This window comes from Leptodactylus fuscus, chromosome 1, assembly GCF_031893055.1.
Source record: "Leptodactylus fuscus isolate aLepFus1 chromosome 1, aLepFus1.hap2, whole genome shotgun sequence".
NCBI classification, from domain to species: domain Eukaryota; kingdom Metazoa; phylum Chordata; class Amphibia; order Anura; family Leptodactylidae; genus Leptodactylus; species Leptodactylus fuscus.
In genome coordinates, this window is record NC_134265.1 from 239652886 (window position 1) to 239666590 (window position 13705).

General features: G+C 39.3%; 4 non-coding genes across 4 annotated transcripts; all 4 read right to left on the bottom strand.

Moving 5' to 3' along the window:
• Positions 1 to 7266: 7266 nt before the first annotated feature.
• Positions 7267 to 7339, bottom strand: TRNAK-UUU (transfer RNA lysine (anticodon UUU)). The gene has a single exon. It is a non-coding gene; the product is annotated as a tRNA-Lys (tRNA).
• A 673-nt stretch (positions 7340 to 8012) lies between these two features.
• On the bottom strand, positions 8013 to 8085 carry TRNAT-UGU (transfer RNA threonine (anticodon UGU)). Its single transcript has one exon. It is a non-coding gene; the product is annotated as a tRNA-Thr (tRNA).
• Positions 8086 to 8384: 299 nt separating this feature from the next.
• On the bottom strand, positions 8385 to 8457 carry TRNAK-UUU (transfer RNA lysine (anticodon UUU)). The gene has a single exon. It is a non-coding gene; the product is annotated as a tRNA-Lys (tRNA).
• Positions 8458 to 11731: 3274 nt separating this feature from the next.
• TRNAK-UUU (transfer RNA lysine (anticodon UUU)) lies at positions 11732 to 11804 on the bottom strand. Its single transcript has one exon. It is a non-coding gene; the product is annotated as a tRNA-Lys (tRNA).
• Between the last annotated feature and the right edge of the window lie 1901 nt (positions 11805 to 13705).

Here is a 13705-nt window from a genome sequence, read left to right on the forward strand (position 1 = left end):
ATGGAGGAGGAGGAGGAGGAGGAGGAGGAGGAGGAAGAAGAGTTGTCCGATGATGTGATGGTGATACAGGAGGCTTCCGGGCAACTTCGAATCGTCCCATTGTTGCAGCGCGGATGGGTAGACATGGAGGATGAGGAGGAAATGGAGATTGAACTTTCCGGTGGGGCCAGAGGAGTCATGCCAACTAACACTGTGGCAGACATGGCTGAGTTCATGTTGGGGTGCTTTACAACCGACAAGCGTATTGTCAAAATCATGGAGGACAACCAGTACTGGATCTTTGCTATCCTTGACCCCCGGTATAAAAACAACATCTCGTCTTTTATTCCGGTAGAGGGGAGGGCCAATCGCATCAATGCTTGCCACAGGCAATTGGTGCAGAATATGATGGAGATGTTTCCAGCATGTGACGTTGGCGGCAGGGAGGACAGTTCCTCCAGTAGGCGACCAATTTCTCACCAGTCCACACAAACGAGGGGCACACTGTCTAAGGTCTGGGACACCTTGATGGCACCCCCTCGCCAAAGTGCCGCCACAGAGGGTCCTAGTGTCACCAGGCGTGAGAAGTATAGGCGCATGTTGCGGGAATACCTTTCCGACCACAGCCCTGTCCTCTCCGACCCCTCTGCGCCCTACACGTATTGGGTGTCGAAGTTGGACCTGTGGCTTGAACTTGCCCTATATGCCTTGGAGGTGCTGTCCTGTCCTGCCGCCAGCGTCCTATCTGAGAGGGTGTTCAGTGCAGCCGGTGGCATCATCACTGACAAGCGCACCCGTCTGTCAGCTGAGAGTGCCGACCGGCTCACTTTGATAAAAATGAACCACCACTGGATAGAGCCTTCATTTTTGTGCCCACCTGTGTAAAGCACCCCAACATGAAACTCCATGTCTGTACTCAACCTCTCCAATTCCTCCGCATCCTCATACTCATCCACCATAAGCGTTGCACAATTCTGCTAATACTAGGCTCCCTCCAACATGATTTCCCCCAACTCTGCTGGTTAGAGGCTCCCTCCACCCTGATTTCCACCAACTCTACTGGTTAGAGGCTCCCTCCACCCTGCTTTCCCACAACTCTGCTGGTTAGAGGCTCCCTCCACCATGAATTTGCCCAAACTGGGCTGTTTAGAGGCTCCCTCCACCATGAATTGGTCCAAACTGGGCTGGTTAGAGGCTCCCTCCACCATGAATTGGTCCAAACTGGGTTTTTTAGAGGCTCCCTCCACCATGAATTGGTCCAAACTGGGGTTTTTAGAGGCTCCCTCCACCATGAATTGGTCCAAACTGGGGTTTTTAGAGGCTCCCTCCACCATGAATTGGTCCAAACTGGGGATTTTAGAGGCTCCCTCCACCATGAATTGGTCCAAATTGGGGTTTTTAGAGGCTCCCTCCACCATGAATTGGTCCAAACTGGGCTGTTTAGAGGCTCCCTCCACCATGAATTGGTCCAAACTGGGGTTTTTAGAGGCTCCCTCCACCATGAATTGGTCCAAACTGGGCTGGTTAGAGGCTCCCTCCACCATGAATTGGTCCAAACTGGGTTTTTTAGAGGCTCCCTCCACCATGAATTGGTCCAAACTTGGGTTTTTAGAGGCTCCCTCCACCATGAATTTGCCCAAACTGGGCTGTTTAGAGGCTCCCTCCACCATGATTTGGTCCAAATTGGGGTTTTTAGAGGCTCCCTCCACCATGAATTTGCCCAAACTGGGCTGGTTAGAGGCTCCCTCCACCATGAATTGGTCCAAACTGGGCTGGTTAGAGGCTCCCTCCACCATGAATTCGTCCAAACTGGGGTTTTAGAGGCTCCCTCCACCATGAATTGGTCCAAACTGGGGTTTTTAGAGGCTCCCTCCACCATGAATTTGCCCAAACTGGGCTGTTTAGAGGCTCCGTCCACCATGAATTGGTCCAAACTGGGTTTTTTAGAGGCTCCCTCCACCATGAATTCGTCCAAACTGGGGTTTTAGAGGCTCCCTCCACCATGAATTGGTCCAAACTGGGGTTTTTAGAGGCTCCCTCCACCATGAATTTGCCCAAACTGGGCTGTTTAGAGGCTCCGTCCACCATGAATTGGTCCAAACTGGGTTTTTTAGAGGCTCCCTCCACCATGAATTGGTCCAAACTGGGGTTTTTAGAGGCTCCCTCCACCATGAATTTGCCCAAACTGGGCTGTTTAGAGGCTCCCTCCACCATGAATTGGTCCAAATTGGGGTTTTTAGAGGCTCCCTCCACCATGAATTGGTCCAAACTGGGGTTTTTAGAGGCTCCCTCCACCATGAATTTGCCCAAACTGGGCTGTTTAGAGGCTCCCTCCAGCATGAATTGGTCCAAACTGGGGTTTTTAGAGGCTCCCTCCACCATGAATTGGTCCAAACTGGGGTTTTTAGAGGCTCCCTCCACCATGAATTGGTCCAAACTGGGGTTTTTAGAGGCTCCCTCCACCATGAATTGGTCCAAACTGGGCTGGTTAGAGGCTCCCTCCACCATGAATTTGCCCAAACTGGGCTGTTTAGAGGCTCCCTCCACCATGAATTGGTCCAAACGGGGGTTTTTAGAGGCTCCCTCCACCATGAATTTGCCCAAACTGGGCTGGTTAGAGGCTCCCTCCACCATGAATTTGCCCAAACTGGGCTGTTTAGAGGCTCCCTCCACCATGAATTGGTCCAAACTGGGCTGTTTAGAGGCTCCCTCCACCATGAATTGGTCCAAACTGGGTTTTTTAGAGGCTCCCTCCACCATGAATTGGTCCAAACTGGGGTTTTAAGAGGCTCCCTCCACCATGAATTTGCCCAAACTCTGCTGGTTAGAGGCTCAATCCACCCTGATTTTCAAAACAAATGTTGGTGCCAACCTCAACTTACTACAAGGGCCAAATTCACTGCTGGTGACAAGCTCTCCTCACTGCAAGTGCCAAATACACATGTTTCAAGGTGTTTTCCTACTGTCAGAGAGGTGGTATTGAGTGTGTAAAGTGTGTAGTTGTTAGGCTGTGATGTTGGGGTAATAGAGGGTCTTTGGTGTGTTAGATGCCCCCAGACATGCTTCCCCTGCTGTCCCAGTGTCATTCCAGAGGTGTTGGCATCATTTCCTGTGGTGTCATAGTGGACTTGGTGACCCTCCAGACACGGATTTGGGTTTCCCCCTTAACGAGTATATGTTCCCCATAGACTATAATGGGGTTCGAAACCCGTTCGAACAGTGAGCGGCTGTTAGATTCGAATTTCGAACCTTGAACGTTTTAGTGTTCGCTCATCTCTATACTGTACCTCAAATCGGAATTAATGTACATGTGAATAGATCTGCTTTAAGAGAGAGTGTTCAATTATGGTTTTATGGGTGATTCTTGAATATGCAAAGTGTCTAATCCTATTTCCAGCATAGATCATCTAGGGTGCTAATAGTTACAGAATAATGTTAAAATTCGATTGTACATTTGCAGTTTTGGCATTAAGCAAAAATCTAAAAAATCCAAACAAAAGTGTCAAACTCTTACGATCAACATGATACGTATGAGAATGATGCACACTTTTCAAAGCAACTCTCCGCCTGAACAGGAACCTGAACCCTGGACCCCCAGATTAAAAGTCTGATGATCTACCGACTGAGCTATCCAGGCCCTCCGAAATATAATGCTGTACCCCAAATTGGAATTAATGTACATAAGAATACATTTCCTTTAAGTGAGAGTGTTCAATTAGGGATTTATGGGTGTTTCTAGAATATGCAAAGTGTCTATCCTATTTCCAGCATAGATCATCTGGGATGCTAATATTTACAGAATAATGGTAAAAGTCGATTGTACATTTGCAGTTTTGGCATTAAGCAAAAATCTAGAAAATCCAAACAAAAGTGTCAAACTCTTAAGATCAACATGATACGTATGTGAATGATACATACTTTTCAAAAAAACTTCTCCGCCTGAACAGGAACTTGAACCCTGGACCCTCAGATTAAAAGTCTGATGCTCTACCAACTGAGCTATCCAGGCTCTAAAAAATATAATACTGTACCTCAAATTGGAAATAATGTACATGTGAATAGATCTGCTTTAAGAGAGAGTGTTCAATTATGGTTTTATGGGTGATTCTAGAATATGCAAAGTGTCTAATTCTATTTCCAGCATAGATCATCTAGGGTGCTAAAAGTTACAGAATAATGGTAAAATTCGATTGCATATTTGCAGTTTTGGCATTAAGCAAAAATCTAGAAAATCCAAACAAAAGTGTCAAACTCTTAAGATCAACATCATACGTATGTGAATGATACATACTTTTCAAAAAAACTTCTCCGCCTGAACAGGGACTTGAACCCTGGACCCTCAGATTAAAAGTCTGATGCTCTACCGACTGAGCTATCCAGGGTCTAAAAAATATAATACTGTACCTCAAATCGGAATTAATGTACATTTGAATAGATCTGCTTTAAGAGAGAGTGTTCAGTTATGGTTTTATGGGTGATTCTAGAATATGCAAAGTGTCTAATCCTATTTCCAGCATAGATCATCTAGGGTGCTAATAGTTACAGAATAATGGTAAAATTCGATTCTACATTTGCAGTTTTGGCATTAAGCAAAAATCTAGAAAATCCAAACAAAAGTGTCAAACTCTTAAGATCAACATGATACGTATGTGAATGATAAATACTTTTTTTAAAAAAATTCTCCGCCTGAACAGGGACTTGAACCCTGGACCCTCAGATCAAATGTCTGATGCTCTCCCAACTGAGCTATCCAGACTCTAAAAAATAAAATACTGTACCTCAAATTGGAATTAATGTACATGTGAATAGATCTGCTTTAAGAGAGAGTGTTCAATTATGGTTTTATGGGTGATTCTTGAATATGCAAAGTGTCTAATCCTATTTCCAGCATAAATCATCTAGGGTGCTAATAGTTACAGAATAATGTTAAAATTCGATTGTACATTTGCAGTTTTGGCATTAAGCAAAAATCTAGAAAATCCAAACTAAAGTGTCAAACTCTTACGATCAAGATGATACGTATGTGAATGATGCATACTTTTCGAAGCAACTAACTGCCTGAACAGGGACTTGAACCCTGGACCCTCAGATTAAAAGTCTGATGATCTACCGACTGAGCTATCCAGGCTCTACAAAATATAATGCTGTACCCCAAATTGGAATTAATGTACATAAGAATACATCTCCTTTAAGTGAGAGTGTTCAATTAGGGATTTATGGGTGATTCTAGAATATGCAAAGTGTCTATCCTATTTCCAGCATAGATCATCTGGGATGCTAATATTTACAGAATAATGGTAAAATTCGATTGTACATTTGCAGATTTGGCATTAAGCAAAAATCTAGAAAATCCAAACAAAAGTATCAAACTCTTATGATCAACATCATACGTATGTGAATGATGCATTTTTTTCAAAGCATCTCTCTACCTGAACAGGGACTTGGACCCTGGACCCTCAGATTAAAAGTCTGATGCTCTACCGACTGAGCTATCCAGGCTCTACGAAATATAATACTGTACCTCAAATCGGAATTAATGTACATGTGAATAGATCTGCTTTAAGAGAGAGTGTTCAATTATGGTTTTATGGGTGATTCTAGAATATGCAAAGTGTCTAATCCTATTTCCAGCATAGATCATCTAGGGTGCTAATAGTTACAGAATAATGTTAAAATTCGATTGTGCATTTGCAGTTTTGGCATTAAGCAAAAATCTAAAAAATCCAAACAAAAGTGTCAAACTCTTACGATCAACATGATACCTATGGGAATGATGCACACTTTTCAATGCAATTCTCCGCCTGAACAGGAACCTGAACCCTGGACCCCCAGATTAATAGGCTGATGCTCTATCGACTGAGCTATCCAGGCTCTCCAAAACATAATGCTGTACCCCAAATCGGAATTAATGTACATGTGAATAGATCTGCTTTAAGAGAGAGTGTTCAATTATGGTTTTATGGGTGATTCTAGAATATGCAAAGTGTCTAATCCTATTTCCAGCATAGATCATCTAGGGTGCTAATAGTTACAGAATAATGGTAAAATTCGATTGTACATTTGCAGTTTTGGCATTAAGCAAAAATCTAGAAAATCCAAACAAAAGTGTCAAACTCTTAAGATCAACATGATACGTATGTGAATGATACATACTTTTCAAAAAAATTCTCCGCCTGAACAAGGACTTGAACCCTGGACCCTCAGATTAAAAGTCTGATGCTCTACCGACTGAGCTATCCAGGCTCTAAAAAATATAATACTGTACCTCAAATCGGAATTAATGTACATGTGAATAGATCTGCTTTAAGAGAGAGTGTTCAATTATGGTTTTATGGGTGATTCTAGAATATGCAAAGTGTCTAATCCTATTTCCAGCATAGATCATCTAGGGTGCTAATAGTTACAGAATAATGTTAAAATTCGATTGTGCATTTGCAGTTTTGGCATTAAGCAAAAATCTAAAAAATCCAAACAAAAGTGTCAAACTCTTACGATCAACATGATACGTATGAGAATGATACATACTTTTCAAAAAAATTCTCCGCCTGAACAAGGACTTGAACCCTGGACCCTCAGATTAAAAGTCTGATGCTCTACCGACTGAGCTATCCAGGCCCTCCTAAATATAATGCTGTACCCCAAATTGGAATTAATGTACATAAGAATACATTTCCTTTAAGTGAGAGTGTTCAATTAGGGATTTATGGGTGTTTCTAGAATATGCAAAGTGTCTATCCTATTTCCAGCATAGATCATCTGGGATGCTAATATTTACAGAATAATGGTAAAAGTCGATTGTACATTTGCAGTTTTGGCATTAAGCAAAAATCTAGAAAATCCAAACAAAAGTGTCAAACTCTTAAGATCAACATGATACGTATGTGAATGATACATACTTTTCAAAAAAACTTCTCCGCCTGAACAGGAACTTGAACCCTGGACCCTCAGATTAAAAGTCTGATGCTCTACCAACTGAGCTATCCAGGCTCTAAAAAATATAATACTGTACCTCAAATTGGAAATAATGTACATGTGAATAGATCTGCTTTAAGAGAGAGTGTTCAATTATGGTTTTATGGGTGATTCTAGAATATGCAAAGTGTCTAATTCTATTTCCAGCATAGATCATCTAGGGTGCTAAAAGTTACAGAATAATGGTAAAATTCGATTGTATATTTGCAGTTTTGGCATTAAGCAAAAATCTAGAAAATCCAAACAAAAGTGTCAAACTCTTAAGATCAACATCATACGTATGTGAATGATACATACTTTTCAAAAAAACTTCTCCGCCTGAACAGGGACTTGAACCCTGGACCCTCAGATTAAAAGTCTGATGCTCTACCGACTGAGCTATCCAGGCTCTTCAAAATATAATACTGTACCTCAAATCGGAATTAATGTACATGTGAATAGATCTGCTTTAAGAGAGAGTGTTCAGTTATGGTTTTATGGGTGATTCTAGAATATGCAAAGTGTCTAATCCTATTTCCAGCATAGATCATCTAGGGTGCTAATAGTTACAGAATAATGGTAAAATTCGATTGTACATTTGCAGTTTTGGCATTAAGCAAAAATCTAGAAAATCCAAACAAAAGTGTCAAACTCTTAAGATCAACATGATACGTATGTGAATGATAAATACTTTTTTTTAAAAAATTCTCCGCCTGAACAGGGACTTGAAGCCTGGACCCTCAGATCAAATGTCTGATGCTCTCCCAACTGAGCTATCCAGACTCTAAAAAATAAAATACTGTACCTCAAATTGGAATTAATGTACATGTGAATAGATCTGCTTTAAGAGAGAGTGTTCAATTATGGTTTTATGGGTGATTCTTGAATATGCAAAGTGTCTAATCCTATTTCCAGCATAAATCATCTAGGGTGCTAATAGTTACAGAATAATGTTAAAATTCGATTGTACATTTGCAGTTTTGGCATTAAGCAAAAATCTAAAAAATCCAAACAAAAGTGTCAAACTCTTACGATCAACATGATACGTATGAGAATGATGCACACTTTTCAAAGCAACTCTCCGCCTGAACAGGAACCTGAACCCTGGACCCCCAGATTACAAGTCTGATGCTCTACCAACTGAGCTATCCAAGCTCTCCAAAACATAATGCTGTACCCCAAATCGGAATTAATGTACATAAGAATACATCTCCTTTAAGTGAGAGTGTGCAATTAGGGATTTATGGGTGATTCTAGAATAAACAAAGCGTCTAATCCTATTTCCAGTATAGATCATCTAGGGTGCTAATAGTTACAGAATAATGGTAAAAGTCGATTGTACATTTGCAGTTTTGGCATTAAGCAAAAATCTAGAAAATCCAAACAAAAGTGTCAAACTCTTACGATCAAGATGATACGTATGTGAATGATGCATACTTTTAAAAGCAATTATCCGCCTGAACAGGGACTTGAACCCTGGACCCTCAGATTAAAAGTCTGATGCTCTACCAACTGAGCTATCCAGGCTCTAAAAAATATAATACTGTACATCAAATCGGAATTAATGTACATGTGAATAGATCTGCTTTAAGAGAGAGTGTTCAATTATGGTTTTATGGGTGATTCTAGAATATGCAAAGTGTCTAATCCTATTTCCAGCATAGATCATCTAGGGTGCTAATAGTTACAGAATAATGGTAAAATTCGATTGTACATTTGCAGTTTTGGCATTAAGCAAAAATCTAAAAAATCCAAACTAAAGTGTCAAACTCTTACGATCAACATGATACGTATGGGAATGATGCACACTTTTCACTGCAACTCTCCGCCTGAACAGGAACCTGAACCCTGGACCCCCAGATTAAAAGTCTGATGCTCTACCGACTGAGCTATCCAGGCTCTCCAAAACATAATGCTGTACCCCAAATCGGAATTAATGTACATAAGAATACATCTCCTTTAAGTGAGAGTGTTCAATTAGGGATTTATGGGTGATTCTAGAATAAACAAAGCGTCTAATCCTATTTCCAGCAAAGATCATCTAGGATGCTAATAGTTACAGAATAATGGTAAAAGTCGATTGTACATTTGCAGTTTTGGCATTAAGCAAAAATCTAGAAAATCCAAACTAAAGTGTCAAACTCTTACGATCAAGATGATACGTATGTGAATGATGCATACTTTTCAAAGCAATTAACCGCCTGAACAGGGACTTGAACCCTGGACCCTCAGATTAAAAGTCTGATGATCTACCGACTGAGCTATCCAGGCTCTACAAAATATAATGCTGTACCCCAAATTGGAATTAATGTACATAAGAATACATCTCCTTTAAGTGAGAGTGTTCAATTAGGGATTTATGGGTGATTCTAGAATATGCAAAGTGTTTATCCTATTTCCAGCATAGATCATCTGGGATGCTAATATTTACAGAATAATGGTAAAAGTCGATTGTACAATTGCAGTTTTGGCATTAAGCAAAAATCAAGAAAATCCAAACAAAAGTGTCAAACTCTTAAGATCAACATGATACGTATGTGAATGATACATACTTTTCAAAAAAATTCTCCGCCTCAACAGGGACTTGAACCCTGGACCCTCAGATTAAAAGTCTGATGCTCTACCAACTGAGCTATCCAGGATCTAAAAAACATAATACTGTACCTCAAATTGGAATTAATGTACATGTTAATAGATCTGCTTTAAGAGAGAGTGTTCAATTATGGTTTTATGGGTGATTCTAGAATATGCAAAGTGTCTAATCCTATTTCCAGCATAGATCATCTAGGGTGCTAAAAGTTACAGAATAATGGTAAAATTCGATTGTATATTTGCAGTTTTGGCATTAAGCAAAAATCTAGAGAATCCAAACAAAAGTTTCAAACTCTTTTGATCAACATCATACGTTTGTTAATGATGCATACTTTTCAAAGCAACTCTCCGCCTGAGCAGGGACTTGAACCCTGGACCCTCAGAATAAAAGTCTGATGCTCTACCAACTGAGCTATCCAGGCTCTACAAAATATAATACTGTACCTCAAATCGGAATTAATGTACATGTGAATAGATCTGCTTTAAGAGAGAGTGTTCAATTATGGTTTTATGGGTGATTCTAGAATATGCAAAGTGTCTAATCCTATTTCCAGCATAGATCATCTAGGGTGCTAATAGTTACAGAATAATGGTATAATTCGATTGTACATTTGCAGTTTTGGCATTAAGCAAAAATCTAGAAAATCCAAACAAAAGTGTCAAACTCTTAAGATCAACATGATACGTATGTGAATGATACATACTTTTCAAAAAAATTCTCCGCCTGAACAAGGACTTGAACCCTGGACCCTCAGATTAAAAGTCTGATGCTCTACCGACTGAGCTACCCAGGCTCTAAAAAATATAATACTGTACCTCAAATCGGAATTAATGTACATGTGAATAGATCTGCTTTAAGAGAGAGTGTTCAATTATGGTTTTATGGGTGATTCTAGAATATGCAAAGTGTCTAATCCTATTTCCAGCATAGATCATCTAGGGTGCTAATAGTTAAAGAATAATGGTAAAATTCGATTGTACATTTGCAGATTTGGCATTAAGCAAAAATCTAGAAAATCCAAACAAAAGTGTCAAACTCTTATGATCAACATCATACGTATGTGAATGATGCATTTTTTTCAAAGCATCTCTCTACCTGAACAGGGACTTGAACCCTGGACCCTCAGATTAAAAGTCTGATGCTCTACCGACTGAGCTATCCAGGCTCTACGAAATATAATACTGTACCTCAATTCGGAATTAATGTACATGTGAATAGATCTGCTTTAAGAGAGAGTGTTCAATTATGGTTTTATGGGTGATTCTAGAATATGCAAAGTGTCTAATCCTATTTCCAGCATAGATCATCTAGGGTGCTAATAGTTACAGAATAATGTTAAAATTCGATTGTGCATTTGCAGTTTTGGCATTAAGCAAAAATCTAAAAAATCCAAACAAAAGTGTCAAACTCTTACGATCAACATGATACGTATGGGAATGATGCACACTTTTCAATGCAACTCTCCGCCTGAACAGGAACCTGAACCCTGGACCCCCAGATTAAAAGTCTGATGCTCTACCGACTGAGCCATCCAGGCTCTCCAAAACATAATGCTGTACCCCAAATCGGAATTAATGTACATGTGAATAGATCTGCTTTAAGAGAGAGTGTTCAATTATGGTTTTATGGGTGATTCTAGAATATGCAAAGTGTCTAATCCTATTTCCAGCATAGATCATCTAGGGTGCTAAAAGTTACAGAATAATGGTAAAATTCGATTGTACATTTGCAGTTTTGGCATTAAGCAAAAATCTAAAAAATCCAAACAAAAGTGTCAAACACTTACGATCAACATGATACGTATGAGAATGATGCAAACTTTTCAAAGCAACCCTCTGCCTGAACAGGAACCTGAACCCTAGACCCTCAGATTAAAAGTCTGATGCTCTACCGACTGAGGTATCCAGGCTCTACAAAATATAATACTGTACCTCAAATCGGAATTAATGTACATGTGAATAGATCTGCTTTAAGAGAGAGTGTTCAATTATGGTTTTATGGGTGATTCTAGAATATGCAAAGTATCTAATCCTATTTCCAGCATAGATCATCTAGGGTGCTAATAGTTACAGAATAATAGTAAAATTCGATTGTACATTTGCAGTTTTGGCATTAGGCAAAAATCTAGAAAATCCAAACAAAAGTTTCAAACTCTTATGATCAACATCATACGTATGTGAATGATGCATACTTTTCAAAACAACTCTTCGCCTGAACAGGGACTTGAACCCTGGACCCTCAGATTAAAAGTCTGATGCTCTACCGACTGAGCTATCCAGGCTCTACAAAATATAATACTGTACCTCAAATCGGAATTAATGTACATAAGAATACATCTCCTTTAAGTGAGAGTGTTCAATTAGGGATTTATGGGTGATTCTAGAATAAACAAAGCGTCTAATCCTATTTCCAGCAAAGATCATCTAGGGTGCTAATAGTCACAGAATAATGGTAAAAGTCGATTGTACATTTGCAGTTTTGGCATTAAGCAAAAATCTAGAAAATCCAAACAAAAGTGTCAAACTCTTACGATCAAGATGATACGTATGTGAATGATGCATACTTTTCAAAGCAATTATCCGCCTGAACAGGGACTTGAACCCTGGACCCTCAGATTAAAAGTCTGATGATCTACCGACTGAGATATCCAGGCCCTCCGAAATATAATGCTGTACCCCAAATTGGAATTAATGTACATAAGAATACATCTCCTTTAAGTGAGAGTGTTCAATTAGGGATTTATGGGTGATTCTAGAATATGCAAAGTGTTTATCCTATTTCCAGCATAGATCATCTGGGATGCTAATATTTACAGAATAATGGTAAAAGTCGATTGTACAATTGCAGTTTTGGCATTAAGCAAAAATCAAGAAAATCCAAACAAAAGTGTCAAACTCTTAAGATCAACATGATACGTATGTGAATGATACATACTTTTCAAAAAAATTCTCCGCCTCAACAGGGACTTGAACCCTGGACCCTCAGATTAAAAGTCTGATGCTCTACCAACTGAGCTATCCAGGATCTAAAAAACATAATACTGTACCTCAAATTGGAATTAATGTACATGTTAATAGATCTGCTTTAAGAGAGAGTGTTCAATTATGGTTTTATGGGTGATTCTAGAATATGCAAAGTGTCTAATCCTATTTCCAGCATAGATCATCTAGGGTGCTAAAAGTTACAGAATAATGGTAAAATTCGATTGTATATTTGCAGTTTTGGCATTAAGCAAAAATCTAGAGAATCCAAACAAAAGTTTCAAACTCTTTTGATCAACATCATACGTTTGTTAATGATGCATACTTTTCAAAGCAACTCTCCGCCTGAGCAGGGACTTGAACCCTGGACCCTCAGAATAAAAGTCTGATGCTCTACCAACTGAGCTATCCAGGCTCTACAAAATATAATACTGTACCTCAAATCGGAATTAATGTACATGTGAATAGATCTGCTTTAAGAGAGAGTGTTCAATTATGGTTTTATGGGTGATTCTAGAATATGCAAAGTGTCTAATCCTATTTCCAGCATAGATCATCTAGGGTGCTAATAGTTACAGAATAATGGTATAATTCGATTGTACATTTGCAGTTTTGGCATTAAGCAAAAATCTAGAAAATCCAAACAAAAGTGTCAAACTCTTAAGATCAACATGATACGTATGTGAATGATACATACTTTTCAAAAAAATTCTCCGCCTGAACAAGGACTTGAACCCTGGACCCTCAGATTAAAAGTCTGATGCTCTACCGACTGAGCTACCCAGGCTCTAAAAAATATAATACTGTACCTCAAATCGGAATTAATGTACATGTGAATAGATCTGCTTTAAGAGAGAGTGTTCAATTATGGTTTTATGGGTGATTCTAGAATATGCAAAGTGTCTAATCCTATTTCCAGCATAGATCATCTAGGGTGCTAATAGTTACAGAATAATGGTAAAATTCGATTGTACATTTGCAGATTTGGCATTAAGCAAAAATCTAGAAAATCCAAACAAAAGTGTCAAACTCTTATGATCAACATCATACGTATGTGAATGATGCATTTTTTTCAAAGCATCTCTCTACCTGAACAGGGACTTGAACCCTGGACCCTCAGATTAAAAGTCTGATGCTCTACCGACTGAGCTATCCAGGCTCTACGAAATATAATACTGTACCTCAATTCGGAATTAATGTA